The 17962-nt window shown below is 41.5% G+C and overlaps 1 protein-coding gene across 2 annotated transcripts in view; it reads right to left on the bottom strand.

Moving 5' to 3' along the window:
- Positions 1-17962, bottom strand: part of CNNM2 (cyclin and CBS domain divalent metal cation transport mediator 2) — a 181036-nt gene that overhangs the window by 37103 nt on the left and 125971 nt on the right. The window lies entirely within an intron of this gene.

Genomic DNA, 17962 nt, shown 5'->3' on the forward strand with positions numbered 1-17962 from the left:
TTGAGTACCATAATTAAGCAACTAGTTAAAGATTATATATACTGTTCCCACGCATATTTGGTTGGACTTCTTTCATACGGTACTTCACATGAATCTTTCCATTATAGAGAATGGTGGGAATTTCATAAATCCCAATATGTCAAATGTCATCTATTTTAAAAGCAAATGATTGACAAGGGGGGTTATTATTAAAACACTAATTTGCATTTTAAATTTTTGCATATACCATATGGACCATTTCTATGGCCACTGGTACACCAAACTTGATCCAATGTTTATTTATTAACTGTTCAGCAAATTGCACTGAACTCTAGTGTCAGACAATTCGCTAAGGAACAATTAAAACAAATCATCAAAACCTTGTTGTTCAGTCGTTCAGTCGTGTCCAACTCTTCGTGACCCCATGGACCATAGCACGCCAGGCCTTCCTGTCCTGCGCTCTCTCCCGGAGTGTGCTCAAGTTCATATTCATTGCATCGGTAATGCTATCTAGCCATCTCATCCTCTGACGTCCCCTTCTCCTTTTGCCTTCAGTCTTTCCCAGCATCAGGGTCTTTTCCAGAGAGTTTTCTCTTCGCATTAGGTGGCCAAAATATTTGAGCTTCAGCTTCAGTATCTGTCCTTCCAATGAGCACTCAGGGTTGATTTCCTTTAGTATGGACTGATTTGACCTCCTTGCAGTCCAGGGGACTCGTAAGAGTCTTCTCCAGCACCACAGTTCGAAAGCATCAATTCTTCGGCGCTCAGCCTTCCTTATAGTCCAGCTCTCACAGCCATACGTTACTACTGGGAAAACCATAGCTTTGATTAGATGGACCTTTGTTGGCAAGGTGATGTCTCTGCTTCTTACTATGCTGTCTAGGTTGGCCATAGCTTTCCTCCCAAGGAGCAAGCGTCTTTTAATTTCATGGCTACTGTCACCGTCTGCGGTGATCTTGGAGCCCAAGAAAGTAAAATCTGTCACTGCTTCCATTTCTTCCCCTTCCATATGCCAGGAAGTGATGGGGCCAGATGCCATGATCTTAGCTTTTTTAATGTTGAGTTTCAAACCAGCTTTTGCACTCTCCTCTTTCACCCTCAACAAGAGGCTCTTCAGATCCTCTTCGCTTTCTGCCATTAGGGTGGTATCGTCTGCATATCGGAGGTTGTTGATAATTCTCCCAGCAATCTTAATTCCGACCTCTGATTCATCCAACCCGGCATTTCTCATGATGTACTCTGCATATAAGTTAAATAAGCAGGGTGACAATATGCAGCCTTGTCGTACTCCTTTCCCAATTTTGAACCAATCGGTTGTTCCATGTCTGGTTCTTACTGTTGCTTCTTGACCCTCGTACAGGTTTCTCAGGAGACAGGTAAGGTGGTCTGGTACTCCCATCACTTTAAGAATTTGCCACAGTTTGTTGTGATCCACACAATCAAAGGCTTTAGCGTAGTCAATGAAGCAGAAATAGACGTTTTTCTGGCATTCTCTTGCTTTCTCCATGATGCAGCGAATGTTGGCGATTTGATCTCTAGTTCCTCTGCCTCTTCGAAACCCAGCTTGTACTTCCGGTAGTTCTCGGTTCGCATACTGCTGAAGCCTAGCTTGTAGGATTTTGAGCATCACCTTGCTGGCATGTGAAATGAGCGCAATTGTGCGGTAGTTTGAACACTCTTTGGCGTTGCCCTTCTTTGGAATTGGAATGTAAACTGACATTTTCAAAACCTAGCTAATCTCATTTCAGAGTTTTCTAGATGTTCAGAAACTGAGCAAGACATTACCGTGAAACTGAGCAGTACATTAGCCTAACCAATTTCAGACTTGTTGAGGCTGCAATTCTATTCTTATAAACCTGGAAGTAAGCGCCATTGAGCTCAGTGCTACTTAATTCTGAATAAATATCCATAATCTAGCTGCAAGATTACTGTCCAGATTAGATTCACACTCCAGATACATGGAAAACAACCAAAACAGTTTGATTGACTCGTGCTCACTTACACTCCTTTGTGGACAATAAGAATTTTGTGGAAGAATCTGAGATCTAGTAACCTAACAAGCATTCAAACTGTCCTATCCAAGCTCACTCATGCTCAAAGAATGAAGATATCTTGGAAAAATTAGACCAGGGAGGGGACCTTATCAACAACTGACATAAACACTGCATCAGGTCAAACCAATTCAGTTTGGTAAGCTTCACATCTGCTTTCCCAGGGACCCAGACATAAGCAGTTAGAAACAAATTCTTTGTGAATGCTGTCTGTAGAAAGCTAAATTCTTTTGCTATTCCCAGCTTGTGATCATTTAAAAGGAATTTTCCAAAGCAAGGTCTAATATTAGACTCAAAATGAAGTTTCCATTCCACTTACACGATATTCTCACCAAAGTAACTACTACATAATCTGATTGTCTTGGAGCTACTCATTTAGATGCAGATGGACATACTTCAAATACCAACTCCACTGCACCAGTAAGACTTATCTTGAAGAGACCTTGTTTTAAAATGGGGATCATTATTAGAACAAATATTTATATTTAAAATTATGCACAGGCTAATAAACTTTGTTCAAGGCATAGAGGATAGTCAAGTTGCTTCCTTGCTCGGTTATAATCATGTTACTTGCATTCCAAGTCTTAGAAGTTCTGACGAGTCTATTAGGAACTATGTTAAATGACTGAAGATGGCCTCGCTAAATCCACATAATTTCTAGCTGCCCTGATGAATTATTGTGAACCACCTAGAGAGCTTCAGCTATGGGGAAGTATAGAAATAAATAAATAAAAAATATACATCAAAGTCAGAAAATAATATTTTGTCAATAGAAGAAGATAAAAGCCAAAGATGTGTAGTGGTATTAGATGATTCCAATTACAACACAACTTTCCTGAAGTTCCCATTTTAATATAGTTCTGCCTTTTTGTTTGGATTTTTGTCAATAATATATAATGAACTGGTTTGCATGTCTCAGTAAGGCATCATGGGTTATTTCAGCCATAGGGCTCTCAGACACACACAGGCTGCCATTTTGAATATACAAGCTGCAGCGGGGGCGTGCTTGTCATGTTGTGTGAACCCGGGTGTTGTGGGTTATTTGAGTTGTTCTAGGGTTGTTTGACCCTCAAATAACCCATGACTTCCAGGTTTGCATGACACAAAAAGCCGTGGCTCACCCCTGCCATGGCTTGCATATTCAAAATTGCAGTTGGCACTAGGGATGGCACAGGCACCCGATTCCATCAAGGAATTCATCAGAACCCCCCTGCCCACACCCCCGCATGCTGAGCCCCTGCCCCCGCTCGTCCCCTGCCCGCGTTTGGCGAGCAGCCTGCACTCACCCCGACAGCCTCAGTTAGCTTTGTTGGTTGCCATTTTTTGAAAAATAAAATGCCAATCGCAAAAATGTGCATATTTGCACATGCATGAAAATGCGCATTTTGTGAATGCGCATATTTCTGTATGGGCAAAAATGTGCATTTCTGTGAAAATACCCATTTTTGCGCATACGCAAAAATGCACATTTGCAAAAATGTGCATTTTTGTGATTGGCATTTTATTTTTCAAAAAATGGTGACCACGGAGCTCAGCGAGGCTCCCAGGATGAGTGAAGGCTGCTCACCAAGCATGGGAGGGGCTCAAATGCGGTCTGGGGACCAGCAAGTGGGGACAGGGGCTGGGCAGGTGCCCAGTGCCAGGAGCGCCCTGGTGGCGTCTTTCAGTCTACTCCAATAGCCAACTCAAGACACAGACAAAAGGATTCTTTTCAAGGCTTTAATCCTTTTACAAATTAATGACTCTTTCAGATGCTAATCACCAGCGACTAAGCAAGGAACAGCAGAGTAGCCTATGCTCCAGGTTAGGCAGTTGGTCCCTGTTTGAAGGAGAATTACGGGAAGACCCTGAACTTATGGGCTAGGGAGAGTTCCTCCCTCTTTCCCTTGGGTCCTTGGGACGCGACTGTTGCTTGCGTGCCAGACGAGCGCTACACCTCCTTTCCGTGCCCTCCAGCTGTCGTCACTCCCGGCGTCGGCGTCGAGCATCCAGCAAGCCCCCCTCCAGCGCTCTCTCACTGCCAGGGTCACTATTTATCTCAGGAATGTTAGCAGGAGGAATCTCTGCCAGCTGCTGTGCCTGTGAGAGATGAGCACACTCCTCTCCCATGGATTGCTGTTCCTCCTCAGAATCAGAACTGCTCTGGGGTTCTATCGGCTCAGTTTCCACCCTGACACCCAGAGAACCCGGACGGGGGTGGGTTCACATGTCCCTAGTTGGCACACATCTCGGAACCTGCAGGTGAATTAACCCATGGTGATGTGTGAACCGGACCATTATGGAAAAAAATAAGTCTAACAAGCTCCATCAAGATTAACAAGCTCTTAATCTTTTATATTAAAGATGGTTTCTTTATTTTTCAGCATGACACTTCTGCTTTTTTAGTTTACTACCCTAAAAAGGTAAAATAAGAAAAATCAATAATTTACATTTTATTCAAACCCACGATCTCCATTAATAGATCTACATTTTGTACACTGTTATGTGGTTACAGTTTTGTAGGAATCAAAACACATTTGTAGGAACTGGCGTGTGTGTTACAATAGCATCATAGTGTTTTATCCTGTTTACTTACAAATATATAAACTATTTAAGTAAGAATTATAGCTTACCAAAACCGAAGTTCACAAAAGACATGAAATTAAAAGTATTTGCATGCTAATTATTGTGCATTATTTATATCACTATAGTTTATGTACAATGCAATTGATTAGTGAGTTAACAGGAGAGCTGTGTGACTTTACATGACTATAGTAAGAGGAGGATGCTCACGACAACAGAATGAGAAGCACATTGGAGTATTATCCAGGTTTTCATGGAACTGGCTTTAGTCCATCAGGGACACACAAAGCAAGAAAAGCCGAGTGTACTGTACCTTAGAAATCCACTTTTCATGTGTCACACAGCACTTGAAAGGAACATATTTCCGGGTTGGGTCGGGGGACAGGACATTGCTCAATCAATGAGAGATGCTTGTTTCCCACCCCTGTCCAGGCTCCCCCCTGTTACAACATTATTATGAATGGAGAGTAACAAATTCACAATTCTGAAGGCTAGAAACAGCACTAAAAAGGCAGGCTACATATAGCTCCACATAAGAGCCCCCCCACCAGTGCAAATAAAGCCCATTCCTTCTCTCGCCACCTCTCCCTGTTCACAATGACAGGCTTCTCTACGCCTGTGGATCCCAAGACTGCGGTAGATCACTACTGTGATAAAATCATTATGTAGATTTTTTTAATGCCAAAAGAAAGAGGAGAATAGGAGAAAATAGGGAGATGGGGCTCACTTTTCCCTGAAGAAGCCAAAATCCCCAATTCTCCAGTGCAGCATCTGAAGGTTCCCCCTGAGAGCAGCCCACCACCCCAAGTTCATCCCATTCCAGCAAACTGTCATGGAGTTATTCCCCCCCTTTCACAATGTGTGCAGATTTCCCTGAAGAAGCCAAATTCCCCTCCTCAGAGCAGCCCATTCCACCAATTTCGCCCCATTCTAGAAAACTGTGACAGCATTATTGCTCCCCCCTTTCCCCAATGTACGCACTTTTCAATGAAGAAGCGAAAATCCCCCATTATCCGTTGCAGCATCTGAAGGCTCCCCATGACAGCATCCCACCACCGCAACTTTACCCCATTCCAGCAAACTGTCATGGAGTTATAGCTTCCAAGCCCCCTTTCTCCTTCCCTGGCCACTTCTCCCTGCTTGCAATGACAGGCTTCTTTGTTCCTGAGACCATGGTAGATCGCTACTGCAATTAAGCCCTTATGCACATAAGGGCTTATGCCCTTAAGCCTTTACTGCAAGCATCACGGAGAAATGAAGATACAAGACATCAGAGAAGTGACTTCACACAACATTAGAGAAGCTAAGTAACACAAACACCAGAGAAGTGCATAATCATAGAGGCTAGTTACTCCCACGGGCAAAAAGGACGTGCAACGTGATTCTGAAGGCTTGAAAGAGCACTCTAGCACTTTGATGTGTTGGAAAGGCAGGCTAGTTACTTTAGCTACCTAGGTTACCAAGAGCACAGCCAGGTGAAAGACACGCCCCTTGGAACTCCCCGTTCATACCACATTTAAAGCAGAGGGATGTGCACAAAGCAGTTGAACCGCAGGGGAGCTGAATTAAAGAAAAACAACAGAGTAAAAGTAGTCTGCAAAAATGTGGCTTCCCCACAGGTAAACTCTGGGGTGGCTGCTGAGTGGCCATGACATCATGTGTCCCTAACAATTTTAAGCCATAACAGCATCGAAGAAAACTTCCCATGTAGATGGGCTCCAAGACAACAGTATAAAAGATGGTAATCTTATACACACTTGTAATCAATGGGGCTTACCTCTGAGTACTCATGAATAGGACTGGGGTTTATGCAATGTAATTCAAAGAACCAAGAACACCAAAATTGTGTGTGCCTGGGTTTCAGTGTAGGTATGCAAGACTAATTTCAGGTTGCAATCTTTAATCAATTTAATCAGTAGATTAATCAACCAAGCTTTAGTTGATTAATCAGTGGTGAAAAATGTCAATCAGTGGGACTATGAACTAATGGCATGCTAATTTTTTAGGCTTTTTTTATTCTAGTGTGTTACTGAAACAGGGAGTGCGAAAAAATATCAAAGATGGTCTATCCTTCTAACAATTAGAGCTGCTTTTTTTATTACACTGTAAATTATTTCCAAACAGAAATTCCAATATTGAAGTTTTAGTAATATGCAAATATGTACATTTAAGCAATTCAGGGATAGTGACTAATTAACTAATAATTATTTAGCTGGTTCACAACGAGAGACACAAGGTACACCACACTCTACACACACATCTTTATATATGCATGAAATATGCATGAAATCTTGCCCTAGGTTGGCAGGGGGTTACCTAAAAGCTCTTTAACTGATTGATAACAAGAGATGCAAGATATATGTGTGTGTCTGCATATGCATATAGGTAGGTGTGTGTGTGTGTACACACACGAAACAACAAAAAGCTGTTCTTCATTTTAACTGCCAACAAAATTGTGCAATTACGCCATTATGACAAGATTGATTTAAAAATCACAGCAAAGGTTCTTACAAAATTTAAGTACAACTGGAGGTTATGATATCTGCTCTCTTCATTCTGCAATGTTATACTTGCTAGGAGTCATATGTAAAACAAATATATACTCTCTACAGTCATAAATAGATATATGTATGATTTAATAAATGACTGTAGTGTATTGTGGGCAATACCAGATGTCTGCATCATGCAGGTTACCACTATCTCTCCCATATAGATCCAGTTTGCACATGGTCAACAATATTGAAAATGTAGCATGAGTGAGTGGCCATGGGTTCAAACGCTGGGTTGTTTGTCCCCCAACAACCCAGAGTTCCAGGTTCAGATGTCATGATAAACACGACTGTTTATCACAGCCAGGAACCAGCACATTCATTCCTGCTCGTTCACAACTACTCATGGCTTAAACAACCCATGGGTAGTCGTGACCTGTGAACAGAGACATGGTCCCAGTAAACATTCTAGAAAACTGACCAATTGACAGCCATCTAAACCAATAAAAGGTGAGGGAATTAATAGACCAATGGAAAGATCCTAAGGAGAATGAAGCCATTTCTACAGATACGCAGATGAAAACTGAGGCAAAGGCCAGAAATAAAGGAGCTATTTTCTATAGTTGTCAGAATAGGAACACACATACAGAGGAGCTTTTTCTGTAGCACAACATTATTTTTAAAATGTAATGACATAAATCCTGGAGTGAAACATCAAACTTGCAACAATTCAGCAAGGACTGAACTATTTGCTGCTACAGGGTATCTGACAGGAATCTTACAATGACAGATCTGGAATCTAAGGGACTGATTGTTGCATAAACTCAATTATCTGGATATTGTCAGTTTATCAAGTCATAACTCCTGTGGATGTATGACAATTTAGTTCAGTTAATTTCTTGTTAAGAATATAACAAAATTAGCAAATTTCTTCATGAACAAGCTGGAAAGAATTAGAGAGTTTAAAAGACTGAAAGTGGGAGAAAGTGTGACAGATTCATCCATCCAGGCAGAGCAATTAAGTGCTTAGCCTAGTCTGCTTTTGAATGACTATGTATTTAACCATGCATGTGCAGTTAAATTAGGCTTGCCACCTCTTTTTTTTTTCTGACAGGCTCCTCACCTTTAACAGCAACATGGCAGGCAGGTACAACATGGTTCTCTCCATGCTGGGAATAGCTGTCCCTATTAAATTGAACTGGTGCAGATGGGTGAGAATTTTGCTTGGTTTGGTTTTTTATAAGAACTTACCAAAATTCACAGATTTCTTCATAAATGAGATAGAAAGAACTTGAGATTTTAAAAAATGGAATGTGGGAGAAAGCAAAACTGACAGGTTCGTCCAGCTCTAACAACTCCAAGTCCCTTTTCTTTCCACTTCTATCTTCTTGAGAGTCCCTCATATTCTTTCTAAGTTAATAAACATTACGTTTCATAAATTACTTATACTGCCAGGTCAGTATTTGTCTGTATGCATAAATCAAAGACTTAGGGAATAGCAAAGAAAAAGACAGGGATCTTAGTTATTCCTAACGAAATGAAAAGGAAACACTAAAACAAAGTATCTATGCCAGTGATACCATCGGTATCACAGTAAAACATCAGGTGAGAGCTCAAAAGTTGTAGCTATTTAATTACCTTTACATATGGACTGGGTTTTTTTTTCTTTTCTTCATAAGTTTTCCAGTGCTGTATATGACCAAAGCATAATTCTTTTCTAAAAAGTGGATTGCCATGCCTGATTATAGGATGCCATCTTTGATGGGCATATAGTCACTGGATGTAGAAACAAGAGCTTTTTTAGAAGGGCATTTTATCAAGATTTTGGAAACTTCAGAAGGAGTACAGATACCACTTTCAGCATCCAACAGAATGGGCTTTTATAACAGTGGAGCACATGCTGTGTTGATTTATATCCTCTTGGCAGATCCTATAATAACAAAAGTTGTGCACCACTGAAAGCAGCAAATCTGGTTCAGAAAGCAGCTTAATGAATAGATAGCCACATCCTACTCTCCTAGTTATAACCAATACCCATACTAAAGTAGCAGAACATCAATAGGCACATTGGCATTCATGTAGATAAATATATGGTCATTACTCTTGGAAGACTCACAATCTTAGAGACTACTATTTAGTCTTTGGAGAACCAATTGTAATCTCAGTCCTTTATATGGATGTGCATAAGTCTGTAAATCAAAGTGTGATTGAGCAGTCTAAGAGCTTTGGGATTCAGGTATGAAAATAGCTGGCTTTGATCAAATTTTGGAAATGCAGGAAGCTTTGGAAAGCACCTGGATCACGATCTCAGGACTCCCCATAGTGATACCTGCTGGAACACCAGAGAAGAAAGTAGCAGTTTTCCAAGCTTCTAATCTAAATAACATAATTGATGACACACTGCTTTAAACATGATGAATTTCCTATATGAATAGGTCTTCTGTGTAGGAAAAGCATGCAAACCGTGTGGAGCTGTTCAAGCCTGACAGTCTACACATGGTTTGCCTACTCTTTCCCTATATAGAAGTGCTTCCAAAGTAGCAAAATTGCCACAATTAATCCAACTTTAAACTGCTGGGCAAAAGGATCAGGTTCATAATTTGGGGTGGTTTGGGACCCAGCATTGTCTCTGTAGGCACAGATGGCTTCAGTGGAGCACCTTTTATCAGCTTAGGCTGATATACCAACTGGCTGATATACCACCTGGACAGAGATAGCCTAGCTACAGTTAACCACGCTCTGGTAACCTCCAGTTTGGATTACTGCAATGTGTTATACATGGGGATGTCTTTGAAAACAGTCCATAAACTTCAGCTGGTCCAAAATAGGAGATTGTGAATGGGGGCAGACCGACATTGTCATATTATGCCAGTGTTTTGACAAATATTTCTTCAACAGCAAGTATACATGGAATAGAATGCTTAATGCAATTCATGAAAACAGTGATGTAATTCATTAGTGTCATTAACTGAACTCATAAAAGATATCAATATTCAAAGCAAATAAAACAAGGAACTAATGTTACATAACACATCACTAACATATCAGAAGATCAACAGAATATGCAAGATCCTCTCTTTCAAATTAACGTATTTACAATTGAGGCTGAAGACAACTTAATTGCCAAAAACATGTTGGGCATTTGCGTTTTAAGAAATCTCCATACAGCAACATTTTGAAGCTTTCCACTCTGCTCTCCATTTGAGGGCTTGCTTCTCTGCTACTTTCAGCATGACCTCCTTTCCTTTTAATTTCTGTATTAATCTGTCACTTTTTCTGCAAAAACCTGAGAGGGGACACAGTGGTTTTGGTCTGCAGACTATCACAATCACTGAGGAATCCCTCATGAGGTCTTACATATTAGGTTATTATTAATAATCACTTTTATACTGGACAATAAAGGCCTACACATCACTGTAAGAACAAACCAAACCAAACCAAGTTCACTTCAAAGCTCTGCAAGTTCTGAATATCTCTCCAATGTAGCTTTGGCTATCTCTAGTTTTACTATCTACTGATAAGTCTGGATATAATATATCAGGTGGCCCAAAAGTAGGTATACAGTTGTTTGGAATGTTGATGGGAGGGGGAGAGAATGTGTGAGTAGAAGATGTGTGGGTGGAGTCAGAATGACAGTTGGGAAGAGTGAGTGACAGGGAGTGATAGTTGATGGAATACATTTTGAGCACTTACGAGATTAAAAAGTGTTAAACAAATGTAAATGTAATAAACAATGTAATAAAGTGCAAATAAACTATACTGTATACCTACTTTTGGGGCACTCTGCATATCTAAGCCTCCGTATGAAGACTTGCTTTTGTTCACGGCTTAGAAATGTCTTTAATGTAAGCAGTTTATAAACGTTGTTAAATAAATACGTATTATAACCCCTGAAATTGTGCCAACAATAACCGCTGCTTAGTACATGGACCACTAGACAAAGGAATCGAATTACCACCTGCATTATAAAATCCAAACAACAGTGGGGCAAAACAAAAACAAAAAACACCCACCTTTGATACCACTATACTTGTAATGCTTAATAACAGTATATTGAAAAAAGGGCATGCATAAAACAACAGAGATTGTTCCAATGAATAAAGTTATCTCTGCAATACAACTTCCACAGCACTGTTTGAACAGTGATTGCTCAGCTTTACAAAAATTGATTGGTCTTTTATCCTATGTCCTTGGACTGCTTTCAAGATGTAGCCTTAATCTTCAAGAACCATGTGGGCTGGGGTGAACTACCAGTACCAGCTTCTCCACACAGAACATCCGTGTATTTGTAACCTTTGCAGAGCTCTAAACATTTAGGTGCTGTCCTATTGATTGTGCCCTCGCCGCTCAAAATTCCCCGAACTCAGAGGCTTCCGAGATTCCTACGCCCTGCCGGGCTGAAACTAGCAGGGCAGGAGGAATGGCGGAGGTGATCTTTGCCTCCCCATCCTACAATCTCCTGTATTTTCACTAGATGGGCTTTTCATAATACTGTTCACAGGACAATTACAGTCATACAGAATCATCCTTAAAAAAGAAAAAGAACCGAGACACAGTGACTATTGACTGGCCCAGCTGATACATCTTCATGAACTAATTGCCCCTTTGAACACTGGGAGCTAGAACTACCTAGAAGGAAAAATCAAAACACTTTATCAAGTGGTCAAGGCCTGGAAATTAGATCTGAACCAGGGCACTACATGCACATGAGTTCCCACACAGGATTTAACTCATTTGCAATGCCGGGGACTGCCCTACATACAGACTGCTATTTCATACCTGTAGATGCAACTGATACTGCACTAATGGGAAAAGTGTGCTTTCCAGAAGTTCCATGTGTATGTATCCTGGAGCACCCACAACTGCTAAGTGGGCCAGTTACATAGAAGTAAGTCCCACTCACTTCTGTGTTTAGGATCAGCATGGCAGAGGCATGTTTTAATGGATCTGCGTAATATCTGACACTTATCCTTGCAGTAAGTCTAGGTAACTGTTTTATCATTGTCTTTGGCATTTATACATCATTTCATTTTACATCCAGGACTCAACACTCTAGTAATAATAAATTTGTTAAGAGTTTTTCTAAGTCCATTGTTCTCCCTTTTGGAACATCATCCTAAAATGTGGGCTTACTATTTAAGCACCAAAGAGAAGCTGGGTGGTATCTGGAACACAGAAGCAACACAGTCTCTATCAAGAAAGCTTACAAATCACAATATTTTAATTCTGAATGTCATTGTCACCAATTTTTAAATCTGATATGAAGATATACATTGTTAAGCATGGCTCCAGTCTGCACATAATGACAACCCGTGGGCTGTTGGGGATGAGCAGGAGAGAGAGAGAGAAAGAGCTGCCTGCAGTGCGCCAGCCACTTCTGCTTTTAATCAATAACCTACGATAGGCCTGTTTGTAGGCTGTTGAGCGTGACATGTGAACCCAGAGCACTGGGCTGTTTAGAGGCTAAACAACCCAGGCTAAACAACCCAACAACAAACCATGGGTTAACAGCTGGGTTGTTGATAACTCCTAAACAACCCAGTGGTCTGGGTTCGCAAATCACACTCAACATTCTCTATGAAGGGGCTGCTTGGAGTAAAAGCAGAAGTGGTGGGCATGTAGGAGACAATGTGCTCTCTCTCTCGCTCATGCACAACAGTCCATGGGTTGTTTAAACCCTGGGTTGCTGTTACATGCAAATCAGGACATGGGCTCATATTTTGGGAGATTGCAAGGCTTCAGCTCAGAACAAGTGATAAGAAAAATCAAACCACATTCAGTCTGGCAAGATAGCTGTAGGAAGGGCATACATTCACATTTGTATTAACATTCATAAAATTATTACAATGGTGATCATTTGAATGTAGACACATTCTGGCTAGGAAGTGGGGGGAGAAGAGTGAAGAAGGGAAAGAAAGAGGGACCAATTTTGCCAAGTAAAAATATTGATTCTACAGAGAGGCTTTTTGGCATTTAGACTAATGAATGAGAAACCACAAAGTTAGAATTTAGAAACACAAACATACATCAGTGGAGACACACTCCAATTCCAGGAAAATTCAGAGGGCTTTTAACACTCTTCTAATTGCCCCACATGGCCTTCAATTTCCAAGATAAATTAAATCCTTTGGTAAGCTCGGAAAAGATAGTTTCCCCATAGATTTGGCTTAGTAGTAGGCAGATATGTATTTTCCCCCTTGGGAATTTAAATTTTAATATTTCAATATTTACATCATATTCTCTTCACTTATCAGCCATCAAGCTACTACAAGAAACTTCAGTTAAAGAATAAGGGTATCATCAACAGGGGGGGTATTTCATTTTCTCAAGACAAAATGTGATGTGTACTCTAAACGTAGCATTAGGAACTTAAGATATAGATGTCTCCAATACTAGTTATTATATTCTATGTTCAAAATATTTAGCTACAATCAAGGATCAAAAATCCTCTCGCATGGATTGAAGCTCACAGCAATATATTTGGGCAAGGATAACTAAAATAAAAATTACCTCAGGGACCCGAAACAACAAAAACAGCACTGTTTATGGTACAGATAGGCCTAAAAAAAACTAAACTGAGAAACAGTTTAGGCTCTGCAGGCTCCCTATCCATGTGAATACTGGTCTGGAGTGTTTGCACCTTGTGTTGGGCCAGCAGGACAGATTGGGGACTCTGTTGGTATACCGCCCACCCCACTTCTCAACAGATTCCCTTTCTGAGCTGACAGAGGTGGTCTCTGGTGCACTGTTGCAATCCCCCAGGCTGTTGGTTCTGGGGGATGTCAACATTCGCACTGAGGGCACCTTGTCTGGGGTGGCTCAGGATTTCATGACCTCCATGATGACCATGGGACTGTCCCAACATGTCATCGGCCCGATGCATGTAGCAGGGCATACTCTAGACTTGGTTTTCACAACTGGACATGGCGATGGTGGTCTGAAGGTGGAGGACCATGCATCAGTCCCTTTGTCATGGTCAGATCATTATCTGCTAGGGTTTAGACTTAAAGCAGCTTTTCCCCTCTGCAAGGATGGGGGACCTATTAAGATGATCCACCCCTGGAGACTAATGGATCTGGATGGTTTCCAGAGGTTCTTGAGCAGGTGGTTGCCAGCCAGCTCCAGACACTCTTGGATGAGACCGATTATCTAGATCTATTTCAGTCGGGGTTTGGGCCAGGTTTTGGCACAGAAACAGACTTGGTCGCCCTGTATGATGACCTATGGAGTGTGACTTTGTTGATTCTTCTTGATCTCTCAGCGGCTTTCGATACCATCGACCATGGTATCCTTCTAGGATGACTGTCTGAGCTGAGAGTGGAAGGCACTGCATTGCAGTGGTTTTGCTCCTACTTGGATGGTCAGCTCCAGAAGATGGTGCTTGGAGAATATTGCTCAGGCCCATGGATTCTCCAGTATGGGGTTCCACAGGGGTCAGTTCTGTCCCCCATGCTATTAAACATCTACATGAAACCGCTGAGTGCGGTCATCCGGAGTTTTGGGGTGCGTTGTCATCAGTATGCAGCTCTATTTCTCCTTTTCATCTTCTTCAGGTAAGGCTGTGGATGTGCTAAATCAGTGCCTGGCTGCGACAATGGACTGGATGATGGCTAATAAACTGAAACTCAATCCAGACATGACTGAGATGCTGTTGGCGGGTGGTTCTTCTGACTGGATGGAGGGTGCCCAACCTGTTCTGGATGGGGTTGCATTCCCCCTGAAGGAGCAGGTTCGTAGCTTGGGGGTTCTCCTTGAGCCATCTTTGTCACTTGAGGCTCAGGTGGCGTCAGTGGCACCGAGTGCCTTCTACCAACTTCGGTTAGTGGCCCAGCTATGCCCCATATCTGGACAGGGATAACCTGGCTTCAGTTGTCTAAGCTCTGGTAATCTCCAAGTTAGATTACTGCAATACACCCTACATGGGGCTGCCTTTGAAGGCAGCTCAGAAACTGCAGCTCGTGCAAAATGCGGTGGCCAGATTAATAATGGGGACCAGAAGGTCCAAACATATAAAACCGACTCTGGCCCGCTTGCACTGACTGCCTGTATGTTTCCGAGCCCAATTCAAGGTGCTAGTTTTAACCTATAAAGCCTTACATGGATTGGGACCACAATACCTGTCAGGTCCCTTGGTTCTCTCCATTCACAATCACACATTCCAAGGCACCAGGCTTCAGGCTCACTACTTTATTAGTTAACTACCAGGTTCCTTACAAATGTAAATCCTCAGAGACTGTCAGACTACAAAGGAAAACAGCTACTCCACATAATTACCAATATCAATAGAGGAGCCAAGTGGGATTCAGAGTTTGAACAAGAACTTGCCGGCCAGAATAACTTAGGGGGAAATGCCCCTCCCTTACATTTGTGCCCCTCTATGTAAGCTATCTCATATAGCCAACCGGGTGGAACGCCTGAGCTCTGTCTCTAACTTTTCCCACTTCGCTCTGCGCCAGACTCTAGCATCCCTCAGATCACACCCCGCACTCTGCTCTTCCTCCAAGACCTGGGTTCTCACGGGGGAGGAAAGAGGAGGACCTTCAGGTCGAGCCATCTGCAAGCCAAGTTCCTGAGAACGCCTATCCATATCTGAGCTCACTAGGGAGGAAACCTCCCCCAGTTCTGGCTGTTCCCAATCTGAATCTGAGCTGCTAACTATCTCCACATGCTCAGAGTCATTCCTGACAATACGTGAGGGAGCGCCTACCCGTATACTATGCTCAACATCTAAGGCCCTCCTCTGGCTGCCTACACCGAGGGAAGCTTGGAGGACAGTGACAAGGAGGAGGGCCTTTTCGGTGGTGGCCCCCAAATTTTGGAATGATCTCCCCAATGAGGCCCGCCTGGCGCCAACATTGTTATCTTTTCGGCACCAGGTTATGACCAGGCATTCAGCAGCATATGATAAGTTTTAATCAATACTGGAATGCCTTATAGTTATGGTTGTTTGCTTCTGAGATTGTTTGAAGTTGTTTTAGATATATGCTTCTTTTGTGTATATTGTCTGTTCATGTGTTTTTTTTTTATGTAAATGGTTTTTAATCTCTGTATATTGTATTTTTAATGTTATTAATCTTTGTAAACTGCCCAGAGAGCTCCAGCTACTGGGCGGTATAGAAATGTAATAAATAACAACAACAACAACAAATAATCAGATGTGTAAGTAGGTAAAGAAATGGCCACCTATGTCTCAAAGCTGGTTTTGACCACTCTTCACACTTGGGACCTTAGTATGTAATGGAACACCTCCTCCCCCATATGTGCCTACCCTTACCCTTACGGTAATCTATGGGGATCCTTCTTCAAGTACCCCCTGATCATGAAGCCTGAAGGATGACTACTAGAGAAAGGGGCTTCTAAGTGGTGCCTCCCCCTCCCCCAGTTATGGAACACACTCTTCAGGTAAATTTCCTGGCGTCAAAATCGTTTTCTTTCTGTTGCCAGGTTAAGACTTGTTTTGTTCTCCCAAGCCTGTTAAATCTTTACTATTTTAATCCCTATTACATTTTGGTGGTTATAACTCTTGCTTTATTTCTTAGTTGGTTCTAGTTCCTCCTGTTTTTTTACTGAATTCTATTGGGTTGGCTTTGTATTGTATTTTTATTATGTTGGCTTTTGTATTTACTTCTGTATTTTAATGCGAAGACACATGAGTTTAGGTGGGTTGTGTACTTGAAAGAGCCTTAGAGGGTAGTGTACTTGGAGGAGCATTGTATAAATCTCTATTTTGCATTGATAATAGAGAAGAAGTGGGGAAAATGCATCTATATTGAGTGATTGACACACAAGCATGTCTAGCAGTTTATTTATTTGTATCTATAAGATGCCTATAAAATAAGTTCTCTAGGCATTTTACAATTAAAAAATAAAACAATAATACAATACAAAGACCTAGAAACATAACTGTTTTATTGTTATGTTTCTAGGTCTTTGTATTATAAAACATAAAACAGTTATGTTTCTAGATCTTTGTATTGTATTATTGTTTTATTTTTTAATTGTAAAATGCCTAGAGAACTTATTTTATAGGCATCTTATAGATACAAATAAATAAACTGCTAGACATGCTTGTGTGTCAATCACTCAATATAGATGCATTTTCCCCACTTCTTCTCTATTATCAATGCAAAATAGAGATTTATACAATGCTCCTCCAAGTACACTACCCTGTAATGCTCTTTCAAGTACACAACCCGCCTAAACTCATGTGTCTTCGCAATGTTCAGAATCTGTGCTGGACTCATTTCCCTCATGCTTATTTAAAACCTTTTTAGCCCGCCTTTCAGTTCTATTGTATGCCTTTCACCTCTCCATACTCTGAAATAGCCTGTAATCCCCTTTGGTTAGTCATCATGCAGCCAATAATCAGAAGCCAATATCTACCTGTATAGCCCATCTGAACTCTAGTCAATTGGTCAATGCAAGGCCATAGACAGTTCTGCTTACTGCTCCTTTGAAAGGGTGCTTTCATATAGCTGTGTCCTGCCCAAATACAAAATGAGAGTGTGTGTGTGTGTGTGTGTGTGTGTGTGTGTGAGAGAGAGAGAGAGAGACAGAGAGAGAGACAGAGAGAGACAGAGAGAGAGACAGAGAGAGACAGAGAGAGACAAAGAGAGAGAGAGAGAGAGAATGGGAATGTAAGAGCAGCCAAAGGCAGGTTCCTGCAACGGAACCTTGGGACCATGTTAATTTTTTTTTTTAAACCCCCAATACAGTTGGCAACATAAATGGAGCAGGGAAATGATGTGGAGAGAACAGGACAGGAGAAGATAGCAGATAATGACAAATATGTTCATCAATGGAACACACAAGTGAAAGCAAAAGATAAAACAGTTTGCCCATTTTCATTTTGGTGTGATGAAGTATTTATTGGTCCGTTCT

The sequence above is a fragment of the Heloderma suspectum genome, chromosome 3 (genome assembly GCF_057233095.1).
Source record: "Heloderma suspectum isolate Gila_16-S chromosome 3, 16-S_ref, whole genome shotgun sequence".
Taxonomy (NCBI): Eukaryota; Metazoa; Chordata; class Lepidosauria; order Squamata; family Helodermatidae; genus Heloderma; species Heloderma suspectum.